At 35.7% G+C, this 27,776-nt stretch overlaps 1 long non-coding RNA gene and 1 pseudogene across 3 annotated transcripts; one reads left to right on the forward strand and one right to left on the reverse strand.

The window, feature by feature from the left end:
- The first annotated feature begins 15,676 nt into the window (after nt 1-15,676).
- On the forward strand, nt 15,677-26,528 carry LOC145576514 (uncharacterized). 3 transcript variants are annotated; one of them, XR_014098416.1, is made up of 4 exons: nt 15,677-15,902; nt 16,035-16,069; nt 23,360-23,423; nt 25,958-26,528. It is a non-coding gene; the product is annotated as an uncharacterized LOC145576514 (long non-coding RNA). The 3 variants fall into 3 exon arrangements; XR_014098415.1 differs by having other exon boundaries at nt 15,677-16,069; XR_014098414.1 differs by lacking the exons at nt 23,360-23,423; nt 25,958-26,528 and adding an exon at nt 17,874-18,053.
- On the reverse strand, nt 24,861-25,821 carry LOC145577020 (glucan endo-1,3-beta-glucosidase 2 pseudogene; annotated as a pseudogene).
- Nucleotides 26,529-27,776: the final 1,248 nt, after the last annotated feature.

Consider the following 27,776-nt stretch of genomic DNA (forward strand, 5'->3'; position numbering starts at 1 on the left):
GTGCTATCTTCTCAAATCTTGATGACAACTTCCACAATCTTAGCGAAGGTCGTCGAAGATCGCTCATCTCGTGCTATCTTCTCAAATCTTGGTGACAACTTCCACAATCTTAGCGGGCGTTGTCGAAGATTGCTCATCTCGTGCTATCTTCTCAAATCAAGTGATAACCTTCACAATCTTAGCGAAAGCTATCAAAGACCGCTTCATCTTGAATCGTTCTTCTCAAATAATAACCTCCCCAATCATAGTGGAAGCTATTGAAGGTCGCTTCATCTCAAACCGCCCTTCTCAAATCAAGTGATAACCTTCACAATCTTAGCAAAAGCTATCAAAGACCGCTTCATCTTGAATTGTTCTTCTCAAATAATAACCTCCCCAATCATAGTGAAAGCTATTGAAGGTCGCTTCATCTCAAACCGCCCTTCTCAAATCCAAGCAATAGACTCTTTTTAATCTTAAAGCCCCCTGTTGAAGGCTTCGTCATCTCGAATCTTCAAATCTTCTTCCATCTTAGGAAATCGTTGTGAACCGTTACTTTGGTGCTTGCGATGAGCCAATACTTAGGCGCTTTAATCTAAGTGAGACGATCTTTTGTCAGGTCGATCACTTATTGTTGTTGTAATCGAGCCGACTACTTAATCATGTCAAATTGCTTATAGGGGCTAACTGGCGTACCAAGGAACCCGAAATTGCTGAAATAGGTCCATAAAGTCATTATGTGGGGCCCAGCATCTTGTTGCCGCTCTGGCGCTAGCCAGAGACAACTGTCGCCGCGATATCGTTCCGAACTTTCAATTTGGTCGTTTCCTTACAACCAAATCTGCTCAAATCTTTTGCAAATTAAGGCTCTTCATCTCCATATAATTTTGCTCAAACTTCTCTCATCTTGGAAAAGTTTCATACATCTATATTCGCAGTTTTTCGAAAAAATCCGGGAATATTCTTGCTCGCTGGAATGTACCTGCATCTATATTTTGGACAATAGGACTTTGCTCATCTTTTATTATCTTAGGGTTGACCTAAGGCTTAGTGTTTCTTGACTCATTGACTTGACATGACTTAACTCAAATCGTTTGACACATGTGTTAGACTCCACTCGATGTGATATGACACAATATGACTCAATGTACATGACTCATGTGTAAAGTGCGACTTGAAAATGCAAAAAAGCAAAAAATTTCCGTCATTTTTGTGGAGGGTACCGACTTTCTCCCGAAAAAGAAAGACGCGAAAAAGAATCGAAGTGTTTGATGGTGCATGTTGAATGAGCTTAATCTAGTATATGCGCTCAATATTGTCCCTCAAGTTGCAAGGATTAATTCCTCCTAAACTATCTTAGTTGACTCGATTATGAAAGTATTTAGGTAACTTAGGCATGGAGGCTAAGTACTTCATACTTCTTGATACAATGATGATTATAAGTGATGAGTGATGTGTGATATGACGAAGCACGCTTCAACATTATGTTAAGATTTCATGACAAAAGGTTCCTAATTGGGAGTCTATTTGGTCATGTATCTATGATGTGTGTGAAAGTGACACTAAGGTTAGGATGCAAAGGCTAAGTGTATGGAGAAGTATTATTTGATAAGAGTCAAATAATGATGACTCTTAGGCTAGGTAGGCTAATGATGTAAGGATCAAGCCCCCAAGTCTAGCTCTAAGTAAATAGGGATGAGCATTGGAAATCTCTTGATATGATCATGGTGTAAGTGTGTGAATGTGAAAATGAATGCATTTTTATTATGGCCGCACCTCAATGTGAGGTTGCCTACGTATCCGTTAGGAATCAGGCCAAACGTAGCTCTAGCCGAACCTCGCACAAGTGTATGTATACCTCAAAAGGGTCTTTTAAGGGTTGTAACGTGGTTAGGCTAAAGGTTAGAGAAGAAGGGGATAAAGGCTCAAGACCCTAGATAAGCCCCCAAGGTGTGCAACCTTGCTTTTGAATCTTTGTATTTTTTATGCTTGAGGTTTCTCATTTTTGAGCTCTTTTCTTTTTTTTTTGTTTGCTCTTCTTTTTTTGCTTTTGCATTTTTTCATATTCGCATTTTTTTTTATAAGTGTGGGCAATCCCGATCATGCGGTCTATCACTCACTTGGCATTCATGTTTCTCAGGCACGGTACCGAGCACTCGATAAGAGACGCAATCTGAGACATGTTCTTATCAAAGACATTTTTATATCCAAGACATTGGAACACTTGCCCTTTTGTACACTTTTATTATATTTTTTTATATTTTTTTTTATTTTATTCTTTTGAGATCACTCAAGCTTTCATATTTGGAACTTGCATTAGTTACACACCATCCCATCCCAAGGTTAAGTAGATGTGGGTTGAAGAAAAAAAAGGTCTATCGTTAGACGAGGCTCAAAGTGTTTTATCAAAAAAAGGATTATATATTTAAAGGGTGAAGATGATATGACATGGCTACAAGGGGTGCCTCAAATCATTGGTATACCTTGTGCTTAATTCGGCGTTTTTTTTTTTTTTTTTTTTTTTTTTTTGGCAATGCAATACAATGATCATATTCAAGAAAATAAAATGCTCATTTTATTAAAGAGGAACAAAATAAAAAACCTATGTAATAAATCTAAGGTAGACAAAGGGTGCCTATGCTAGACTTATGGGGGAAAGGTTTGAAAATAAGAAGAAGAAAGCATGAAATCTTAGTGAGAAGCTTGCCTTGTGTTTTGTCTCATCATTACTTTTTTTGTCAATCATAAGACTCAAACTCGATTCAACATGCATAGATGGGAAGAGATCATGAAAGAATGAAGGGAGTGATATATGTGGAGAAAGTATGTGGAGAGTGGGAAGATGATGTAGATGAAGAAATATGAAAGAAAGTATGTGGAGAATAGGAAGAAGATGTAGATGAAGAAATATTGAAGAAATAGGAATAGAATGGACCCCCATCCAAATGACGGAAAAATCGACTCATGCATGGACCGAAGACATGGTCATAGTGTGACAAACATGTTATGTGTGTGCTAAGACTAATGAGTGTAGGTGACATGTTAAGACTTGTGTCATGACCATGTGGCTAGACTATGTGACTAGACTTAAGCAAAGACTAAATTAAGACTTCACGTATGTGCATTAAACTGGACAGGCTGTGGTATTTTAGTCATAACTTTTAATCTGTGACTCTGATTGGGATGAAACCAACGCCAAATTAAAGATAAAACTCGGGACTACAGATCCATAGGTTATACGACTCGTGGTTCTTCCTAGAACTCCGTCTATGACCAAAACAAGTTGACGCATGTGCAGTATACGGGAATAAAAATCCGGGTTGACTAAAAGGAACTATGACTCGACTTTAGGCCTTTTTCATTAGTTCAAATTAATTAATTAATTAATTAAACAAAGTCCTTTAGTCATTAGTCAATTTATTTAGTCTTAATCACAAGTCAAACAAACGGTTAACACATATATAATATATACAAGCAAGAGTGCACAAGTAGTTCACATAGTCACAAGATGAGTTTGCAACCTAACCATGGCTCTAGTTCTCTAAAGTTCGAGGATATGGGTTAAGTCAAAAAGGTCCATGGTTAAGAATCCATATGCATTGCACACAAGCCTACCGGGAGGGTTGGAGCGAATGGACAGGTTTCCGCGAGTGCGTGATGAAATCGGACTCGACGCCATGGTTTGGTGGATTCACAAACATTACACGTACCCAAATCTGAACTTTGCACATGATAGTGGGATATTCCATTGGGCAGGTGAAGCAGGAACCCCCAGAGGGTTATTTCCATATGTAGAACACATATGGGTTCAGAAAAGTGAGAAAAGGACTCAATCAATAAGCAAAATCGAGCCAACAACACTAGAAATGGTCAAAGCAAGAAGGCAGACCCCTGGCTCGGTATTGGAAGAACTTGGCGCCAGACTACAGGGACTGTCGCCGCAAAAAAGCTCCTGTCGCCAAGCGACAGAACTGTCGCCAGGCGACAGAAACTTTTTACGGGCGACAAGCCCTGTTTTCTAGACGCTAGTTCCTACATGCCTTGGCAAGTTTCTGTGTTCTTCGAATTTTCCAGATTTCGCATCATCTTTTCGATTCTAGTCATGAAAGATATTTCTCAAATTTCCTACGTGTAAAATTCCTATGGATTGACTCATGGGGTGCTCCCATGAGGACCTTTTAATGCATATGACAATAATGTTAATCAAATCACGCACATGAAATACTTAGAATTTTTCGAGTCTCATCCGCTCATTCTAAATAATTGCCAAAATTAAATAAATTTCAGGAATATAAATAGAAATCCTCCCCAGTAGAGTCGCCAAAAACTGTAGGGAATATTTCAAGCATCATGATAACCCCAAACTTGAACCCCACGGTAATCATACACTAAAGTATGGTGGCGTTCCAAAGGGAAAGACAAAGAGCAAAAAGAGTCGCCAACAAGTTTTAGGAACTTGTAAACCCAAAAGACAATCCAAAAGGACCATCAACTACTCCATAAGGTCTTGAACCAAATAGGGTCCGGGGATGAGGGTACGAATCCAATCTACAAAAGAAAGGACCCGCCCTATAAAATAGGCCTCTACTTTGTTCTGCTCGTATTCATGCGCGCTTTTCGAATAACATACAAACATTATATTAAACCTACCCTGTTTATCTACGTTGGTTGAATATTAATGCACAAATAATACTATTATTGGCGATCACTTGAGTTAAAATCACATTAGCCTAAACCAAATTAATAATTATCTTATTAAGCGTGATTTCAAGTACAAATTCCCTTTAACAATCATAAAAGGTGTGATCAAGCAATAACGATAAAAAATAAATAATAATCAATAAATAATAATAACGATGATAATAGCATGATAAGGCATAATAAAGCTTGAATAATAATAGCAAGACCCTAGGCATGATACTAACAAGATTAATAACAAATCCTAGCATGTCACTAAACAATAAAGATCAAAGCTTTAAACCTAACATGGTACTAACATGATATTAGAATAGGATAAAAGGCACCCTAAACATGACACTAGAAAGCATTAAATAACATCCTAACATGATACTAGGAATCATAAAACAATAATAAGCATGCTTTCTACATTGAAAGAGAGTAATAAGATTACATACTTTGAAGCCTCGTACCTATTTCTAATAACAAAATACACAAGTTAGTAAACTTCAATGAAAATAATAAACAATAATTAAAGAATTAAATTGAAATCAAATTAAATAAAGTTTAGACTATTTTTGGACCAAACCCTCAGAAAATATCAACCTTTCACGTCTAGGGCGAAGGCAACTTCGAACTTGGCTAGGTGACTCTAAGTCTTGTTAATGCGGAATATTGTATGTAAAAAGGCTAGTTTAGAAAGAGAGAGAAAGAAAACATATATTGCTCAAGAGAGAAAAGAGAGAATTAAGAAAGAGTTAATGAGAATTGATAGTAGTTGATTGAGAGAATTGATGAATAAAAACAGAGGTTCGGACCCTATTTATAAGAAAAATAGTCCGGAAAATCATAGAATTTGATAAGGAATAAAACTCCACTCTGTCGCTAATCAAACTGACCTTGTCGCCAGAAATTTATCATGTCGCCAGGCGACAGAGTCTTTCGCGAGGCGACAAGCCTGTCGTTTGGCGACAGAGACAGTTTTTGCGGATTTTGTTTTTATCATATCTTTTGATCTAGAAGTCCAAATAAGTAATATAATATGTCGTTGGAAAGCTCTTGAAGTATAATTTCTAATGCAATTAGAATCAGATTAAAATCTTTTGTAGATAAAAAGATATGGCCGAAATAGTGAAAGGGTGTCAGTTTTGGATAGAGTTTCGTATATCTTTAATATCTTTTTCGTTATAGCTCGGATTTATTATTATAATATATCATTGGAAAGATAATTTCAAGATCTATCCAACCATATAAAATTTGGATAAAAAATATGAGGCACGAAAATAATATCTGACTATCTTTGAACATCTTTAAATCCGAATAGAATTAGGAAAGTTTTAAAGAAGGAAAGTTTATATTCAAATCAAATTCTATGATCTTATCTTTTCAAAAAAGGATAATTAAGATATTTTAGAAACTTATAGAAGATTCTAATCAATCCTAATTAGTTTAGGAATAGGATTAAACCTTTGGACCCTCCTCATGATCATTGGGTCGTAGGTAAAATCCGGTTTGGACCCAGTTTAGTATTTTGGCCATAACTTCCTCATTATTCATCGGAATTGGGCTTATAATATATCGTTGGAAAGGTCTTTTCAAGCCCCATACAACTACACTATTATTGGACCCTTATCATGGACCAAAATAAACTGGATTGGACGTTTTCATTAAATAGAGGGGTTTTCGAAAACAGAAAGAAGGATTTTAATAAAAACTAACCGCATCACTTGACTTTTCACACTTTCACCTTATTCGATTATGGTTTGACGTGACAGGTATTCATCACTGGGTTTGGTTTTGGGGAGACACAAATGGGTGTCTACAGTTACAATCCTTGCACCATGGGATATAACTTCAGCACATACATTTGTCTAAACTCATTCAACATGCACTCTCAAACACTTCACTTCTTCCTTTTCACGTCTTTGTTTTTCAAGAGAAAGTCGGTACCCTCCACAAAAATAACGGAAAATTTATGCTTTTTTGCATTTCGAGTCGCATGAGCACAATCACAATACAATGCACACACGAGTCATGTACATTAAGTCATGTCATGTCATGTCATATCACATCGAGTGGAGTCTTGCACCTTGAGTCATGTTGAGTCATATGTGTCAAAACGCATTAAGTCGAGTTCACACAATGAGTTGAATAGCACCAAGTCTTAGGTCAACCCTAAGAAAAACATGGGCAAAGGCCTATAGTCCAAAATATAGATGCAGGTAGACTAAGTCCAAAGCTGAACGAGTTGAAAAAGCTCTGACTAGGATTCAAGCGCATTGCAAAATAAACAACGCAGCACGATGCACTCCAATGCAGCACGATGCACCTTGGCGCAGCACGAAGCTTCCTGATGCGGCACAATATACCTGTCGCTGCGCAATGGCTCTGATTCGCCCGCGTCAGCCTTCGATGGTCTCCAATTTGGATTGGTCAGTCCGTGACTAATCCATTTGAGCCTTTTAATGAGAATTTGAGCAATTGATAGTTGTTCGATTGGTAATCGGCCCGATTACAGTCTTGATTGATGATCGGCTTGATGACGATCATATTTTGATTAAATGAACACCTTTGAAAAAATTACACTTTTGATTAGTAGTCAGCTCGATTACAACTTGATTGATGATCGGCTTGATGACGATCAAATGAAGCAGATTTGAAAAAATGATTAAGAATATTTGGGTAGTGATTGATTATAATCACAAAGAATTCCTAGGATGGAAGATTTCTACAATTCAATTTGAAGACTTTAAGAATCTTATATTTGATTCTTAAAATGATTTTTCCAAAGATGGAAAGGTCAATTACTCCTAGGGGTAAAGACAAGAAGATTTAAAGGCTCAAGATAAAGAAGCCTTCGACAGGAGGCTCTAAGATTAAAGAGTCTCTCACTTTGATTTGAGAAGGGCGGTTTGAGATAAAGCGGTCTTCGATGACTTTCGCTAAGATTGTGGGGGTTGTCACTTGATTTGAGAAGATAGCACGAGATGGGAGATCTTCGACGGCTTTCGCTAATATAGTGGGGGTTGTCACTTAGATTTGAGAAGATGGCACGAGATGGGCGATCTTAGATGGTTTTCGCTAAGATTGAGGAGGCTATCATCTAATTTGAGAGAAAGACAGTTCGAGATGAAGCGATCTTCGATAGCTTTCGCCGTGATTGAGGAGGTTATCATTTGATTTGAGTAACACGAGATGGGCGATCTTCGACGGCTTTCGCTAAGATTGTGGAAGTCATCACCCAGATTTGAGAAGAACGGTTCGTGATGAGGCCATCTTCGATGGTGTTCACTATGATTGTGAGTTGTCACCATGATTCAAGAAAATAGCTCGTGATGTAGCAGTAAATCTTCGACAATGTTCCCTAGGATGTGGAAGATTGTCACAACAACAAAACTAAGGATCGTTACATGTAGAATGATCTTCAACGACGTTCCCTAAGATGTGGAAGGTTGTCAAAAACAACTGAAGATAACTACAAGCAAAGTCGCCTTCGACGATGTTCCCTAGCTTGTGGAGAATTGTCACGAAAACGGGAGATGGCTACAAGCGGAGTTATCTCCGACTATGTTCCCTGGCTTGCGGAAGATGGTCACAAAACAGCAGAAGATTGCTAATAGTGGAGTAATCTTCAATGGTGTTCCCTAGCTTGCAGAGGACTGTCAGAGCAAAAAAAAAAAAAAGGTGAAGAAGGCTATAAGCAGAGCGGTCTTCGGCAATATTCCCTTGGCTTGAGGAAGATCGTCACAAAATGCAGCACTAAAAATTGGTTACCCTAGAGAAGTGTACTCGACGGTGCAAGATACGCGTTTCTTAACTCCTTTATCTATTTAAATAACGCTAGTTTGCAGGTATCAGCGTTACAAGAATGATTAAGGATCGCAGAACGTTCTGAATCATTCTCCGTCCTTATCGCTACTTTGACTTTTGTTTTCGAAACATATGTTTCTCCAAACTCAGTCAAAGGGGGTGGGGGGGGGCTTCTGTAGACACCTGATTGTGTCTCCCCAAAAACCAAACCCAGTGATGAATACCTTTCACGTCATTGATTATCGAACGAGGTGAAATGTGAAGAGTCTCGTGAATTTCTCTGTTTTTAATAAAATACTTCTCTTTGTTTTCGAAAATCTTTCTTTTCGTACCCTATTTATGAAAAACGTCCAATCCATTTTATTTTGGTCCATAATATGGGTCCAATAATTGTGTATTTGGATGGGGTTTGAAAAGACCTTTCCAACGATATATTATAAACCTGATTCCGATGAATAATGAGGAAGTTACGGCCAAAATACTAAAATAGGCCCAAACCGGATTTTACCTACGACCCAATGATCATATGGAAGGTCCAAAGGCTTTAATCCCATTCATAAAATAATTAGGATTACTTAAAAGCTTCTATAAGTTTCTAATAGATTTTAATTATCCTTTTTTGAAAAGATAAGATTAAAGAATTTGAAATTGAATAAAACTCCTCTTTTTGAGAGTCCTTGTTCTGTACGAAATGGAATGTGTTCAGAAATTCTTTTTGTGCCTCATAATTTTTATCAAAATTTTATATGGTTGGATAGATCTTGAAATTATCTTTCCAATGATATATCATAATATTAATTCCGAGCTATAACGAAAAAGATATGAAAGAAATACGAAACTATATCCAAAACTGACACCCTTTCACTATTTCGGTTATATCTTTTTATCTACAAAATATTTTAATCAGATTCAAATTTATTTAGAAATTAGACTTCAAGATCTTTCCAACGACATATTATATGACTTATTTTGACTTCTAGATCAAAAGTTATGATAAAAACAAAATCCGCAAAAAAACTGTTTTTATCGCGCTGCGATAGTCCTTATCTTGCCGCGTCAAACGGAATTTTATTCCAATTCGAATTCTAACTCTTTTCTAATCGTTTCCGGATGTTTTTCTCTATAAATAGGGTCGCATTTCCCCGTTTTAATCACCAACAATCATCAACAATCATCTAATTCTCTTCTCTCTCTAAGCTAGAAGCTTATTGTTTCTTCATCTTTCTAAGTCTTCCCTTTTCAAAATACAATACCTCATTCACGAGTCTTAGACACACATAGCCAAGCTCGAAGTTGCCTTCGCCCTCGACGTGAAAGGTTGATAATTTCTGAGGGTTTGGTCCCAAATCCCTATTTTAATTATTTAAATTAATTGTTTGATTTAATATTTTCCTTGAAATTACTAACGTGTGTATTGTTTTGATAGAAAGAGATACGAAACAACAAAGTAATTTTATTGTTTTATTCTCTAGAAAGCATGTTTAGATTATTTTAATTCCTAGTATCATGTTAGGATACTATTTATTGCTTTCTAATATCATGTTTAGGTTGCTTCTTATTTCTTCTATCATGTTAGTATTATTTTAGGGTTAAAACTTTGATTTTTATTGCTTAGTGACATGCTAGGATTTGTTATTAATCTTGTTAGTATCATGCCTAGGATCTTGTTAATATTATGCTTTGATGAGATTATGGTGATGATGATTGATATTATTATGTTGCTTAATATTATTGTTATTGCTTGATCACACCCTCTCTTGCAGGTTTAACGGGAATTTGTACTTGAAATCACGCTTAATAAGATAATTAATAATTTTATTTAGGCTAATATGATTTTAATTCAAATGATCGCCAATAATAGTTTTATTTGTACATTAATATCAACCAACATAGATTAAATAGGTTTAGGATTAATATATTGATTGTATGTTAGTCAGAAAGCGCACATGAATTTGAGAAGAATAAAGTAGAGGCCTATTTTTAGGGCAGGTTCAATCTCTTTTAGGTTGGATTTGTACCTTCATCCCCGAATATCCAGTCATGGTTCCAGACCACTATGGAGTTAGCGATCTCATGGATCGTGAAGGGGTGTAACCTTCACCCTGTGAACGATTTACAAGTTTTCCTAAAACTTGTAAACCATGTCACTCCCATTGGACGCCACCATGCTTAAGTTTATGATCACAGTGGGGCTCAAGTGTGGGATGCTTGAAACGATCCCTACAAGCATGGCTACAAATGTAGCCTAAAAGAAAGAAAATCTTTTTGTATTTTTTCTCAAGTAAGATGAACTAGACTCAACAACTACAACAAATAACCATGTCATTCTCCGGCAATGGCGCCATTTTGACAACCGGATGGATTAGGTCGTTGGTATAACTAATCCTCCTATAGCCAAACAAAATTTGTAAACACTTAATGAACCCAAATACAAGTATAGAGGTAAGTCAAGAGTCGAACCCAAAGGAATGGAGGCAAGTGTTATAGCCTTAGGTCAAGCTATCCCGAAGATTAAGTGATTGGTTTGGTTAAGCAAAAACAAATCAACAAAAGAATTCTAATATGAAAATCAATATCAAAGACACTAGGGAATTAGGATCCACATGCATTCGCGATAAACATGCTAATTGGATAGGAGATTGATCAATTAAATAATGCGAGGGAAAATAGTAATTGCAATCAAAAGCACTCGAAAAGCTATTTCCTAGGTATCAAACTAGTGGTCTCTACGAATGACTATTATAGGAACATCACAAGTCAAGTTCGATCGATAAATGTAGCTTCCAAATCAATGTGTCGTATCAATGAAAACTACAATGCAATCTAGCTTGAGAATCAAGGTTGATCACTTTTCAACAAATCAAACACATGCACAATTTCTATCAACCAATTTAATCACAATATCAAATCAATCAAAATTCCCCAATTAGCTATGATCTATCATTCATACATGCTTCACCACATCCCTAGCAAAGAATCTACTCACTACACATTGTAGAATTGAAGAACAAAACTAAACAAGTCATCAAAATCATCATCAACATTGCAATCAAATTATCAACAATCAAATCTATCAATCAATTAGGAATTCAACAAAGTATCAAAATCAAACACTAAAATTGGATTAAAGACAAGGAAATTCTTACAAAACTTTGATTAATATCAAAGAAATTGGAGATTAAGTGTAGCAATCACCAAGTTTCTCTCTCTAGAGTCTTAGAGCTAAAGTTTCCCCAAATTGAACTTCTAAAAACCTAATTCTATTCAATTCTAAAACAAATTCTTTAAAAAGGAAGAAAATCTATATATAGTAAAACTAACAAAAGAGAAGTTATTTAGACGTCTAAGAGGAACCCGTACAGGTGCGCCTTCGCTCCGGATAGCGCGGCCGTGAAGAAAAGGATACTGAACGGGGAGCAGGGGCTGCGCACCCGCACCAGCAGCATGCGTGCCCGCACAATCCTGCTGCACGCCCGCGCCATGGGAGTAGGGGACTTTGCTCGTGCAACCATAGATGCATCCCGTGCGCTCCACTTGATGAACATTGGGGGTAGCAGTCTCTAAACGTCCCCACGGTGGGTTCAACACCATTTTTTATGCCAACGCTGCATGAGAGCACTACCTTGAAGAATTAGAGCTTGCACACCTTGTCTTTTGAGCTATGAAGGGAGTGAAAGGCTTGCATCTTAGGCTTTATAAAGTCCGAGAAAGAGCCATGGAGAGCCTTGGACACCACCGATCTCTTGTAAACAACGAAAAGCAAACAAATAAAAAAGAAAAGGCAAAATAAACTAAGAAAATGGAAGAAAACGAGAAAACAACTAAGAATGCACAAACTAGGAAATTAAAGGTTAAAGCTAGAGAAAAAGAGATAAAATGAGCTATAGAAGCAACTAGAAGTCATCCTAAAAGAGGGTAAATGAGTGTCATAAATGACACTCATTAGGTAGTGGCATTATCTTCTTTTCAACGTAATCTCCCAAAAATCCACTACCTTTTTTACATATAAAATCTCAATATTGGCTTTCTTCCCGACATTCAAGTAATATTGTAGTGTTTCATACACTTCGGGTTTTAGCTTTACCCAATCCTGTAATGATAGTGTACGTGTTTTCTCGAGATCTGTATTGGTCATTGATATCATATCCGTCTCATGTATCTCGTGTTTCTTCAAATCTGATTCAAACAATCCCAAAAGTTTGATGGGAACAACTAAATCATAATTCATGAACGACATACTACCCATACTTGATTGTTTTGTAGATTTCCAAACCGTATGGGTTAGCATCGACTAGAGCAAAAATGGGTAAATCCAAATCCTTCATAAACAATCATTTTTTCTACCACCAATATAAATTTGGGTGGATAAGCAGAGGGCTTTACACTTACAATATTAGAGAAGTAAACCGTATTAGGTTGATAAAACGTACTTTGGAGTCCATATTTCTACTTCTAAGGGTAACAATGATATTGCTTGTGAAGCTTGAACAGGAGTCTAAAGCGTAAATGCCCAAGGATCTTCGGGTACAACCCCAATAACAACATAGCGGATTAATGTAATTCCTAATCGTATAATCATTGATTTCCTTATTTTTCATCTGAATATCATTACAGATAGCATAATACTCCCTCCGTATCATAACATAGTTCCTGTTTTCCTATTTAGGAGAACCAAAATATTGTTCCACTTTCTATTTTTGGACAGTGTGTAAATACCATTATATTCTCACTTTTTTAACTTTATTCATTGTACTTCCTAATTTATCCTTGAATTTTGTGCATGCTTTGTACTTTTTTCTGCTTTCTTTCTCTAACTTTTGTCTATGATTGTACTTTTCACTTTTATTAATGCACTTTATCCACTTTCTCCTCCTATTTCTTAAATACCGTGAAAAAACGCAAAAAAGGAACTATATAATGGGATAGAGTGAGTATAAGCTATGAATAGGGTTGTTCATAAATTGGTCCGAACCGAAAAAATGGATCGAACCGACCCCGAATCGAAACGGACCGAATTAATCATTTTTCTTAATTATTTTGATTTTTTAAAGTCAATTCAATAACTAAAAAAAGGAAAGGTAATCAATTAACCAATTAAATATAAATTTAAATTATCTCTAATTAATTTTTTAAGTGATATCTCAAATTTAATTTGACAAATGAATGAGAAAGGGAAAGAGAGAAATGTTATTTCTTCCATAATTTACCAACAGTTAAGACAATGATTAACTAATACGAAGGTAGTTTTTAACCATCTTATATTTATTATTAATACTTCGACACAAAAATTGATTTAATCAAACTCATTTAATAAACACTCTTTGTCCGCATTTCGGCACTGTAGGGAATATTTCAAGCACCCAACTTTGAGCACCATTGTAATCATGCACTTAAGCATGGTGGTATCAAAAGGGAAGGAAGCTAGAGTAAAAGAGTCGCCAACAAGTTTTAGAAACTTGAAAACCGTTCACGAGTTGAAGGTTACACCCCTTCACGATCACAAAGATCGCTAACTCCATAGTGATCCTGAACCATGACTGGATATTCGTGGATGAAGGTACAAATCCAACCTAAAAGAGATTGAACCTGTCCTAAATATGCCTTTACTTTGTTCTTCTCATATTCATGTGTGCTTTCCAATCAACATACAATCAATATATTAATCATATACCTGTTTAATCTATGTTGGTTGATTATTAATGCACAAATAAATCTATTATTGACAATCACTTGAATTAAAATCATATTAGCCTAAATCAAATTATTAATTATCTTATTAAACATGAATTCAAGTACAAATTCCTTTTGAATCTGCAGGAGAGGGCGTGATCAAGCAATAACAATAATAATATCAAGCAACATGATAATATTGACAATATTAACTCCATAAATCATCATCATTATAACAATCTCATCAAAGCATAATAATATTAGCAAGATCCTAGGTATGATACTAACATGATTAATAACAAATCCTAGCATGTCACTAAACAATAAAGATCAAAGCTTTATTCCTAACTTGATACTAGGAATTAATAAAACAATCTAAGCATGATTTCTATATCAAAAGAATAACTAAGAAGTAATATAATTACTTACTTTGATGCATCGTACCACTTTCTATCAAAAAAATACCTACGTTAGTAACTTCAATGAAAATATCAAATCAAACAATATTAATTGAAATATGGATTTGGGACCAAACCCTCAGAACTATCAACCTTTCACGTCGTGGTCTAGGGCAACTTCGAGTTTGGTTAGGGGCTTCTAAGTTTCGTGACGGACGTATGGTGTATTTTGAAAAGGCTAGGCTTAAAAATGAAGAGAGAGAAAGAATAAGCTTTAGTTTAGAGAGAGAAGAGAGATGGTGATTGTGGGTGAATTGAAAACAGAGATAATCGTCCCTATTTATAGTGAAAAATAAACCGAAAACGATCAGAAAAGAGTCAGAATTTGACTCAGAGTAAAACTGGCTCCATCACGACGCGATAGCGCCATCGCACAACGATAAGCCTATTGCAGCGCGATGGACCTTATCGCGGCGTGATAGATGCTGTACGATAAAATTCGTACGAAATCCGAATTCCAATCAAATTGTATTAGTCGGAGTCCGTACTTATCTTTTATTAAATCAGATTTAATCCTTTTAGAATACTTGTTTAATCCGATGTAGAATTCTTTATCTTTTCAAAGTAAATAATAATTATAATTATCAATTCTAATCCTTTTAGAATTCAAAATAACCTTCTAGATAATTCTAAAAGACTAAGATAAATCCTAATGACTTTAGGAAGACAATCATAATTAATGGAACCTCCACATGATCATTGGGCCATATATAATTTAAAACCCGTTTCAAGCCCCTTTTAGTATTTTGGCCATAATTTCATCGTTATAACTCGGAATTGAGCTTATAATATATCGTTGGTAAGATCTTTTCAAGCCCTATCCAACTACACAATTATTGAACCCATATCATGAACCAAACTAAACTAGATTGGATGTTTTTTCATACATAGGATACGAAATCACTACTACAAAACCCGTGTATTTTGGACGCTTTTGTTTCGACGCCTTTGCTGTGGCGTCAGCGTATGATTTTGGATTCCGTTTTCTCGATGCTTTTTGTGGTCGAAAATTGTCTCGACATTGTAAAGCGTCAAGAAAATCACATGCTATACACGTGAGTCATTGCTGCCCGCAATTTTAAAACTTTTAACGAAAAAAAAATTAGCGGGTTGTATTTCAAAAAAAAAAAAATTAAAATACTCCCAATTAATTAAACCGCCCACTAGCTATTTTGCTCTCCTCTAACCTGCACTTCACTCATCAACGACAAGATACAACATCAACCTTTTGTTGTTAATTTCTGGGTTTTTCTTGCTAAAATTCAACGAATTTGGGGGGTATTTGCTCGTCTCTTTTATAAATTTCAGGTATCGATTTACAATTTGCTTTACAATTTTGTTGCTAGGTATATATCTATCGTTTTTTGGTACCCTAATATCTCACATTCTCAAAATTTCATTAAAATTGGGAATTTTTTTTTGCATGTCTTCGATTTTGAGTTGGAGTAGAACAAGAATTGGTCTCTTATTGCGAGGTAATTTTTTGCCCTTAATTAGATAATTTAATTTCTTTTTATGTTGTTTTTTTCTTGAATTCTGTTTACAATTTTGATGTTTCCCTGTTTTTTTTTTTTTTTTTTTTTTTATTTTTTTTTTTTTATTATTTTTTAAAGTAGTTTTTTTTATGGGTTTTTGTTATGAATTTTATGGCGTTTTCTAGGGTTTTAGTTTGGAATTTTTTGGGTTTTTGTTATGAATTTTATAGGCTTTGAATTTTCTGGCTTTGTTGTGAATGGCACTTTCTTGTTTTGATGAAGATTGTCTTGAATTGTTTGGAAAAGCTGACAGTGTGCTTGCTTTAAGGGGGGTTAGCGTGGTGGTGATAGTCATGTTCTTACTTATTAGGGAGGGATAGTGGTGAATGGAATATTAATGCTAAATGGTGTTGAGGAAAGCAAAACTCATCTTTAGATATAAGGAGATGAAAAGGTAATGTCAAAATTTAGGAAGTGTAATCTGTCAAGAGTTCAAGTTACCAGGATAGCTCATCATAAGTTGTAGCACTGATAGTTTGAAACTTTGATCACACTTCAGCTTATATGAGTCTATGACATTAGTGACATTACTGAAGGCTCCATAAAGTTTTCGATAAAAAAAATTGGTCCAAATTAAAGCAACACAGAAGCTGACACAAAGTATTTACATATCTACTTAAATAAGAGAAAATGATTTGGGGTTAGGATATGAGAAAATCTACCTTAACATTAGAATTCGAGAACTGCGCTGTGCCCGTTAATTACCTGAGATAGAATAACTTCTATTTCAGCACAATTCTAACACCTAAATACTTCATGTGTCACTTGATAATCTATGTCCAAGTAGAAGTAAATATGATAAAATTAGAATCAGTTGCATCTTTGTGAAGTCAGATTTGGAATAACCTATAAATTCTAGGTGGAATCTACTTGCCTAACATGGTAATGCTTAAATTTTTTCAAACTTTTTAAAAAGAGATTTATACTGTTAACATTTTGTTCTCTTTTTATCGGTTGAAACCTGATTAGACCACTACAAACCAATATCACAGCAGACCTGAATGTAGATATAATACCCTTTATAAACATAGCATCCAACTAAGCAAGTGACTACGTTATCACTCTCCTTAGCAACTTTAGGCTGCCAATCTCTAAATAAGGCTTGAGGAATGAGGATTAATTGACTAGGTTGGAATAACTGACTGAATTGAAAATTGGTGCTTCAATTGGCAGCTAAAGTTCTTGAGGATTTCGACTAGGTTCGGTCTGTTGGCAGAAATTTGTCTTGGATTTCTCCTCTTCCCTATCCTTAGAGGGCTGTCGATATTTAGGTTGCTTGGTATATGAATCAGTTAAGTTTAGTATGGTAAAACTGTTTGTGAAAGTATATGAATTTACAGCTAACAGAAACCTGAGAGTCTGATTTTGTATTTATCAGTACAAGAAAAGTGTGTACTTGTTTTTGTGCTCTAAACTTTCAAGGCCTTGTTCCCTTCACTTGATTTATATAATTATATTGATTAAACTGACTTTTACTTTTTGAAACTAAATTTTGATGATTTACGAGTGTCTTGCAATATGCAGTCACCATCATTCATCAAATCTGATTTTACTGATTTTAAATTGGTTTATGTAAGTTAAAGAGAATAAGGACTAACATAAAAAGGTCATGTTTATAACTTGATTTATGTCAACAATGTAACTTCAGATATGGAGTTGGCAGAAAGAAGGCCGAATATACTTGGCGGGGGGAATTGCTCTCATTACCTTGCTGATTATCTGATATTATTTTGGTCTAATGCAGATTGCAGAAGGATATTTTACAAGCCATTAGAGCGTCATAGGAAGTATGTTATTTTCAGTAGTACAGATTTGCAAGTATAGCTTTATACTTGATGTATCCCATTATCTTTGCTCCGCGAGCTCACATTTTTGAGTTTTTTTGGGAGAATTTGGAATTTGACAAAGGGTAATCTATACTCTATAGGAAAGAAAGTACATTATGTTTGCTGATTATGTGATCAGCGATATACCTAATTACAATTATGTGATTGAGCTAACGTTCATGACTCACTCTAGTGATTATTAGCCCTTTTTTGATCCGTGACAAGCTCCCAATAACAAGCTAGTGCAAATCCCAAAACTGCTCAAGCTTGACTCGTGGAGTAGAATGATAAACTATAGCATTACCATGTTATTTAATTATGATAAACTATAGCATTACCATGTTTTTTACTACCTCCGTTTCATAAAATCTGCAACAAAGGGGCTTGCACAATTCCCAAGGCAAAATTTCTTAAGCAAAGATTAGAAAACAAAAGGGCATGTGATTAATTAGATGAGAGAGAAAACAACTCCACCACAACCACCCAAAACCCAGCCAGCCGACTCACACCACCACCATCAAAACCAGACCACCACCAGACCACCAACTCCACAACCAGACCACCAACACCACCAGACCACCAATGAACGAAGCCCCACCTCACCACCACCAATCAACTCGCACCACCACCATCAAAACCATCCAACCAACTCGCACCACCACTAAAAACCCACCCAACCACCAACGAACCAAAACCCCAACTCACCACCAAAGAACCAAAACCCCCACTTACCACCACCAACGAACCCACCCAACCAAATCGCAGACCACCAAAACGCTACTAAATCGCAGACCCCTAAATCCAACCAAATCGCACGACCCCCAAATCCAACCAAATTGTACGACGACGACTTTGAAAATGGTGAAAGCAGCGGCGAACTGGAGTTGGAGAAATCGGTGACCCTCACGAGTGCGAGGGTCGCGCGGCAATCGAGGGTAATTGAAACTCGACCTACCTCACCACCATCATCAAATTGAAACCCGACCTCACCACCGTCAAGAATCGCAACCCCATATCGCCACCATGATCTGAAATGCGCCCCCAACCACGAGAGAAGAGAGAAGAGAGAGAAAAGACGGTGCGGTGGATGTGAGTGGTGGTGGTGGTGCGGTGGATCTGAGTGGTGGTGGTGCGGTGAGAGAAGAGAGAGAAAAGAGGATAAGGATGGTGCTGGTGGTGGTGGTTGAGAGGGAGGAGAGAGAAAAATTGGTGGTGTTGGTGGTGGATATGGTTATGAGGGAGGAGAGAGAATGTGGGTTAGGGTTTTAATTAGGGATAAATTAATTTGGGTTAAAGAGTTAATATGTTGTTTATTGAAGCTAAGTAAACTTTAGTAAGGGTATGGTGGTAATTTGACACAAAAAAATTTACTAAAAGAGGTAACTTTTAGTTTGTTGCACATAATGTGTAGTTTCCGTTTTGGGAAATTGTTGCAGATTTTATGAAACGGAGGTAGTAATTATGATGAACTACCTGGCTAATAACTCAGAACAAAAAGGCTAATGACAATACAATTTCAAATTTAAAAACCAAAAAACAACCCTTTTTTAGACCAAGATTGTTGAGAGTTGTTGCGTTCTATTAGTTTCATGTGCTTTTGTATACTGTTTACTCGTGTTTTATTGTTGCTTCCTCAAACTGTTTACTTGCTTCTCAACCTGGTTTTATTAGTTTCATCTAAACATGGGCTGTGCCCGTGCCGCCGCGGGCCGTGCCTGGCCGTGCCGTGCCGTGCCGGCTCCGCGGCGGGCCGTGCCGTGCCTGAAATTGGCACACCCCAGCCCACGGCACGGCACGGCCCACGTGCCTAGCGGGCCGTGCCGTGCCGGGCCGCGGGCCAAACCGTGCCTACCTTATGTAAAAAAAAAACGAATTAAAAACAAAAATGCATATAATAAAAAAAAATACTAGTGCGATAATCCGAAAACACAAAAAATTGAAGAATAACTTATTTTATTATATGACAGTAGCCGGTACGAATGTACGATAATTCAATAATACAAAATTACAAAATAAGTAATGATAATTAAAAATCGTACAATAGTGTATGAATATTGAATAACTTCATTTATTATACGGAATACGAAGTTCGATAATACAAAAAGAATACAACAGTGTATAATGTAAATATGTAATCATGTAATTATTATTGGTCGTCTTCGTCTTCGCCTTCGTCTTCATCTTCGTCTTCGTCTTCGTCTCCTAGAGGTTCAAGTTCATCCGCCAATTGAGTGGATTGAGAAGTATGAGAACTAAAAGAAGTCGACGTTCCTTCATCGTCGTCGTTTTGTGCATAAATACGATCTTGAGAACGAGTTTCGGCATCCAACCAATCCTTGAAGCAAACACACATTTCAAGTGTTTCGGGTTTTAGTCTTGTTCTTCTATCGTCTAGAACTCTTCCCGACGCACTAAAAGCTCTTTCGGAAGCAACGGAGGAGACTTGGATAGCAAAAATATCATGAGCCATTGCCGACAAAATTGGATGTTTCACGGCTTGTGATTTCCACCAATCGAGGATGTCGAGGCCAAACTTCTCTTCATCGTCCATGCCTTTCATGAAGTCGTAACTTAAGTACATTTGCAACTCCGAAACATCGCTTTGTGTTCTCCTAGATGATGATGATTCTGTACCTGAATACTTAGACATCAAGTTAGCAGCTTGTGCAAATAAACCTTTGGTCCGTTTACTTACATTTTTGGATGTTTGAGAAGGGGCAAATCGAGACACGGTTCCATATTTACTTTCATAAACATTATATAAATTAAAAAACTCATCCGTCACCTTATTCTTAAAAGTTTCAACATCATCTTCAAAATTCATGTTACTATAATAAATATCAATTAATAAAAAGGTACCATCATATTTTTGTCTAGGATCTAAAATAGAAGCAAAAATATAAATCATAGGAATATCGGTGTAATATTTACGCCATTTATCCTCCATGGATGGAAGATATCCACGATAAACATGTTGTGATCGGTGTTCCGCAAAAAGTTGTGCAAGTAAACATGCATTGCTAAGAAAAGAATGAGCACAAGGATTATATACAGAAGAAAAACAATGTGTCATACCATATAGTAATTGTAAAAACTGCATATATTTTTCACAATTAGCCCAATCATCTTCAAGTAAAGCATTTTGTGGAAATTTCATATTATAAAAAAGTGTTAAATGAACCTTGTACTCGATTGCCCGACTCAACATTTCATAGGTGGAGTTCCACCTAGTTGGACAATCCGGTGCTATTTTTATGGTTTTTATCCGTTGTTGCATGCAAAAACCTTTCCATTCTTGATATCTCATGTTAGAGCTATTAATAGTGCAAATAGCATTCCTTATTTTGTGATAAAATGGACCAATTGCTTGTGTTCCATCCTTCACACACAAGTTAAGAACATGACAAATGCATCTAACATGAAGTGCATCTCCATCTAGTATAACATCGTTCAATTGGGATTTGACCAAATTCGCACTATATGTCATAGAAGTTGCATTATCGAAAGTCATAGACATGATTTTATCCCTAAGACTATACGCATCAATAGCTTCCATTAAATGATGTGAAATGTTAAGACCGGTATGAGGGTATTCAAGCATTTTGAAATGAATGATGCGTTTTTGTAACATCCACTCATTATCTAACCAATGACAAGTAACACATAAATAGTGAAGTCCGTACCCACCATCCCATGCATCGGTGGTTAAAGAAACTCTACTAGGAAGATTAGCTAATTCATTTACTAATTTCAATTTGTACTCTAGATAAGTCTCCATGGCAGCAGATCGAACGGTTTTTCGGGAGATTTTTTTGTGTTTTGGTTGTAGTGCTCGGTTAATATAGTTGTTGAAGGCATCATTTTCGGCGAAAAGAAAAGGTTGTTCTGCATGTACAATCATTCTCCCAAGTTCATCCCTATCTCTCTCGTAATTGTAAATGAAACCTTGTGGATGGAATTGAGAAATTTTAGGTTGGGTTGGATCACTAGATGGTCCACCACATTTTTTTGTATGTCTAGTAAGGTGTTCCGTCCCTCCCTTGGTATCGGCCGAGAAAATTTTACCACAAGTCCGACACTTGCATTTTTTTCCATCTTTACTTAATTGATAATGTGCCCAACATTCACTCTTTCTTTTGGTTTGAGCAAAATCCTCTTCGGTACACCACTCTAATATGTTAGGATTTTGGGTGGATGGTTCACTCGACCCGGAGGCTTGTGTTTGGCTACCTTGGGAAGGAGGAGGAGGAGGAGGAAAAGGAAATTCATATTGTTGAAATTGGGTTTGTTGAAATTGGGTCCAAGGAGCCATATCATCCATTTGTTCTTGCCCTCCTGTGTTTTGGGGATGAAAGAAAGGGGTGGAAGTGTTTGGAAAGGGCATGTTAGAAGAGAGAAAGGGCATGTTAGGGGGGGGGGCATAGACATTGAAGCGTTTGGGCTTGGTGATTCCCTACGTTTTGACTTGGCTTTTCTAGAGGAGGAGGAAACGTTCTGGTTTGATGCCATGATTAATTAATAATAATAACACAACTAACAATAACAAAGTAACAATTAACAACAATGAGATCAATGAGAATTAATTAGTAAGTAGTTTTTATATAAATTAAATTTTCAAAAATAATTATAATAATAGTAGATTACTTGGATCAATGAGATCCCAGGTAGGAGAGGTTAGGATCGACGTTGTCCAGAGCCCAAATCCCGCCTTAGACAGATTTCAACAATCCAAATAACCCACAATTAAAATAGAAAGTAGTTTTTATATAATTAAGTAGTTCCAAGAATACAATATAATAACAACAAATTAAAATAAAGTTGAGTTAGATCTTACAATGACGCTTCAATGCTTTCCCAAATTTATAATTTCTCGAACTTATAATTTCCCGAATGTAAATATAACAATTTTTTTTTTTTTTTTTTGGTAGTAGACTAATAAAAGTAATAATAGTAACAATGTAAAATTTATAAGAGAGTAGGAATTTTTTTTTTCTTTTCACAAAAGAGAGGAAGATTGTATGATTTGTAGGAATTTGAGAATTGAGAATTGAGAATTTGGGAGTAAGAAAATTAGAGAATAAGAGAGAAGAGATGAGTTGATGAATTGTGAAAATTTTGGAGGAAAATATGAGGTATTTATAGGGGATTTGGGTGGGAAATTGGGTGGAAAAGTAGCCGTTTATAGCTGTTGGAAAACGGCTACTTTCCAACGGCCATAAGGCACGGGCCGTGCCGTGCCGGCGGGTCGTGCCAGCGTGCCGGCCCACGTGCCGGCCACCGTGCCACCCGCTGTGCCACGGGCCGTGCCCGTGCCAGACCCAGGATTTTTGTTCACGGCACGGCCCACGGCCCACCTACCTTCAAAATGGTAAAGCTTACTAACACTACCTTTTCTGTTTTCCAGCCTTGTTCAGCAGCTGGAAACGCACAGATTGTATGCTCTTACTGTACTTTTGTGGCAAAAGAAGGTACACTCTACCTTAGATATTAGCTCACTTATATTAGAGAAATTGCACTTAAAGGGTTTTGGGAAACAAGAATACCCTTTTAAAGATTCTAGCGTTATAGTGTTGTATGTCACATTCTTATTTTCATTGAGTAGGCTTGATTAGATTTCCCTAATTGGATGTTTTATGTGACACTTATCTTCTATTTACTTGGAAAACGTGTGCCTTGGAGTCGTATGTTGTAGATTTTCAGTGTGGTTTGTTGAATGATCCATTCATGGAACTTGTATAACTTTTTTGTTTTGTTTCCTTCTGATGTTTTTCCTTCACCCCTCAATAAGTTTGTAGGCTTGAATTGATTACTTACATTACTTTTCAGCGGATATACTTCTTGATATTGTAAGTTTGATGGTTGTCTATTTGCTTAGTGAAAGTGCTGATCCTATTATATATTTGTTTAACTGAGTGATAGTGGTCCCTCAACAAGGATCCTTTTAAAATTAATTTTTTTTAGATAAATATTATTATGTGGGATAATTTAGTTTCATCTCAGTGTAATTTTCCAAATATCTACTTTATATAATGTTTTATACTGATACGCAATTAAAGATATTTACAAATAAGTTAATTGAAATAAGTTTTGGCTTGGTGTAATCTGCATCAGGTCTGGTCTAATGTGATTCGTAACATAATTAAGTAACAAGTTCTTAAATCAAGGTAAATTTGCGAATCTCTGTGGGAGTTGTTCATTTCCAACTGTAATCATGCTGTTTGGCCTCATACTTATGCATAGGTGTCCGTTAATCAAATTCTATACTTATGTATTGGTGCTCGGTTGGTGAATGGTTTTAGAATTATCCGATCCCAAATGAAACAAATTATCAGAAGTCTGCTAGCTCAACATAATGATTTTGCCTGAATTGAGTTGATTTAGTTACCTGTTTAAATTCAAACATACAATACTTTAAGTTCATTGTTTTTGGATCCATTCATAAGTGTAGCATATGCTCTGGACAAGTCAAGCAACTTTATTAGTGTTCGCATTTATATGCGTCTTCTTTGACTCATTCTTCCAAATCTGATCATAGTTGTGATTTTTATATGGTAAGTAATCAATATGTAGGATTCTTTCTGCTAGAAATCTTTCATTTCCATTCTGGTAAGAATATATACATTCAGTTAATATGGGCTGTATCATTTGGGATTCGATTCACTTTGATATGATTTGAAGTTTTTGGGGGTGTTTATAAGTGTGGTTTGCTTCGAACTAAATTTTCAAAACTCCAATTTCAGATCTGAAGTTCAGTCCTTGAAGGGTATATGTGGCTTAAGTTATATGTGCATAGTTTCTGCTGCTTATTGTTGTTGTGGTGTGTTTTTGCCTGTTGCTGCTGCTGCTTGTTGTTGTGGTGTGTTTCTACCGTGTTGCTTCCTTACTATATACCGTGAATTACTAGTTCAACCTGAGTCAGAGGACCTGGTTGCCATCTGAACTCGCCAGGCTGTTCTGTGCAAAACACAAAAACTTAAATAAGAGATGTACAATGGTACATAAGGATGCTACCTTGGGTTCCAATTTCCTGAGCTAACTGTAATCAGATTAATAGGGAAGATTTTAGTGTAAACATTGTCATTATGTCATCTATAGTCCAAACCTTAAAATATGGTAAAATTGTGAAACTTCGCATATTAAGATCTTTATCTCATATAAAATTGGAATCTCTTTAAACTTATGTGTATTGAGACCACCCATACTTGATGTGCAATTGCCATGACCTGCAGCAGATAAAAATCACAGATTAGAAATTGATATTAGAAAGTATGTTGAATATACAGTCTGCAGTTTTAATCATACTTGGATCGGTGGTGGTGATTTCAGCCACACCATTGAAGTCACAAGATTCCGGAGCTTTTCCTGTGTTCTGATAATAAGTGTTGAAAGCATAAGTAGCATGAGCAAATACATTATCAGGCTCATAGCAAGGCTCACCCTGCAATAAAGGGGAATAATCCTCTTGTCAGCTCCATCTCTTGCAATATAGTAAGTCTAGTTTGTTGTATCATTAGACAAAACAGACCCAGACTCAGTGAGACGCAAGATATAGAATGGCTTCCCATTTGCATCGAATAATCCCCAATTCTTTTCTGAGGTGGCCCCATCTTTTGTATCCTCGTTATATAGTTCATAGATGTAAGTACTAACACCGATTCCTGGATGTTTTGGTGTTCCTGTATTGTTGAGAATGTGCTTTATAAGATTGCTGTTGTTAGTGTTGGCATTCTCGAGAGTGGCATCGGGCTCTTTGGCATCCCCCTTAGACTGCCAGCCTGACTCAGTGACCATGATGGGGATGTTAGTGAAATTAAGATCAGCCATGGCAAAGTAAGCAGCATCCAACATGGCGTCAAAGACGTTTGTGTAATGCTTGTGTGTGTGTGTGAAATTCAAAATGCTTGTGTGTGTGTGTGAAATTCAGAGCTTGTGTGTGTGTATAAGCCTATATTGTGTAATGTACTAATTTATACTTTGTACTTTTTTTTTTTTTTTTTTGAAGATTGAAAAAGGCAATGTAGGTGCAACAAAAGAATAGGTCGGGACACTTGAGCATTAAAACAAGCGACTATATCGTCTATAACGCCATCATCTATCTATTTTGGTTTTTAGTCTTAATTATATTAGTGATGTATTTATTTAGGGACAAGCTACTATACTATGCGACATTTTTTTTTTTATTTTTATTAATTGTGTTGATGTTTTCTTTTATAAATTTGGTAATTAACTACGTAATCTTATTATGTTGATTGATTATTGTTTTTTTTTAATCTGATCTAGTTTTATAGAATATTTGTTTATTTTAATTTTAATGTTATTAATTTAATTTATGATAAATTTAAATAACTAATGTATGTATGATGGTAATAATTTAATAAAAGGGAAAAAAAAAAGAAAAAAAAAGCTTAAAAAAAATACTACACGCTTTTTAATGTCTACATATTTTGCACATTTTCATATTTCAAGAGTTTCTCGTCATACCATAGGCTGACACGAATAAACGCAAGACAACAAAAAGCGTCGTTAAATTTGAGTATGTCGACATGTAAAAGCGTCGCTAAAAAACTACACAAATTTGGGATAATGTGCGAAATAAGTATTTTCCGACACTTCGTATATTAGTTAGGACACATAAAAGAGTCGATATTCTCGATGCTTTTTTGTGTCCCTCAAAATTCTCGACTCACGTATTTTCGACGCTTTTTAGCAGTGTCGAGAAATATTTTTTCGACACTTTTTAGCGTCGAAAAAAGGCCTAAAAAGCGTCCAAAAAACACGCTTTTTGTAGTAGTGAATGGATGATTTTCAAAATAAGAAATGAATTATTTTTATTGAAACATTTTAGAAAATAGAAGAATTAACGAGACTCTTCAACATTTCACCTCATTCGATAATCAATGACGTGAAAAGTACTCATCACTGGGTTTGGTTTTTCAGGAGACACAATTAGGTGCCACAGGAACCAAAAAGTTGTCATTAAAAAGCGCAATTTTTCGTTATGATGTTATAGCGGTTAATTACATATTATAGAACCGAGTCCGACAACTTTTCTTCACACTTTATGATTGCAAATTAATACTTTTACTTATACTTCAAAAAATCATATTATTTACGAGTGAATTTATATATATATATTTTTAATATTATTGCACACATGGCATGCATAAAAAGCTAGTATACATATATCTAAAGGGGCTCTGAAAAGCCAGGAAATTTAAAGACTGTAAGGAAACAAAATCAGTACTTCGTAGTTACATTACATGTAAACTAGTGATAAAGTATACTTTTAAAAAATAAAATAAAAAACCGTGATAAAGTATGTAATATCCGAATATTTTATGATTTTATATAATATATTTTATAGAAAAAATAGTTTTTTTTATTTATTAAAAAAAAAATTCTTAATCTCATATTTTTATTTTAGAGTTCAGAAAGATTTAAAACCCTATTTTAATTTAAATACAATTCTTTATTTTTAAACGTATATAAACTATTTTAAACCCTATTAATATTCGATCTAAAACTTTAAAAGATATTTTATTAAAAAAAAAAAAAAAGAGAGAGAGAGAGAGATAGCAATATAGCAGCCGGCCGTTTTCCAATTTGTACCTTTTATTCATATACCAAAATCAGAATATGTTCTTCTTTAATTTAAGTTTTTCGTTCAACAATTTCCATCATCCATATCTATTGTTTTATATGATGATTACTTCATGATGAGATCAATTGAGAAGCCTCATGATATTTTCTTTTTAATATCAAAGCCTACAAACACCAATGTCGCCCAACCTATTTCTTGCCGTAGTCCGAAGCTAATTGTC

The sequence above is a fragment of the Chenopodium album genome, chromosome 13 (genome assembly GCF_948465745.1).
Source record: "Chenopodium album chromosome 13, dcCheAlbu1.1, whole genome shotgun sequence".
Lineage (NCBI taxonomy): Eukaryota > Viridiplantae > Streptophyta > Magnoliopsida > Caryophyllales > Amaranthaceae > Chenopodium > Chenopodium album.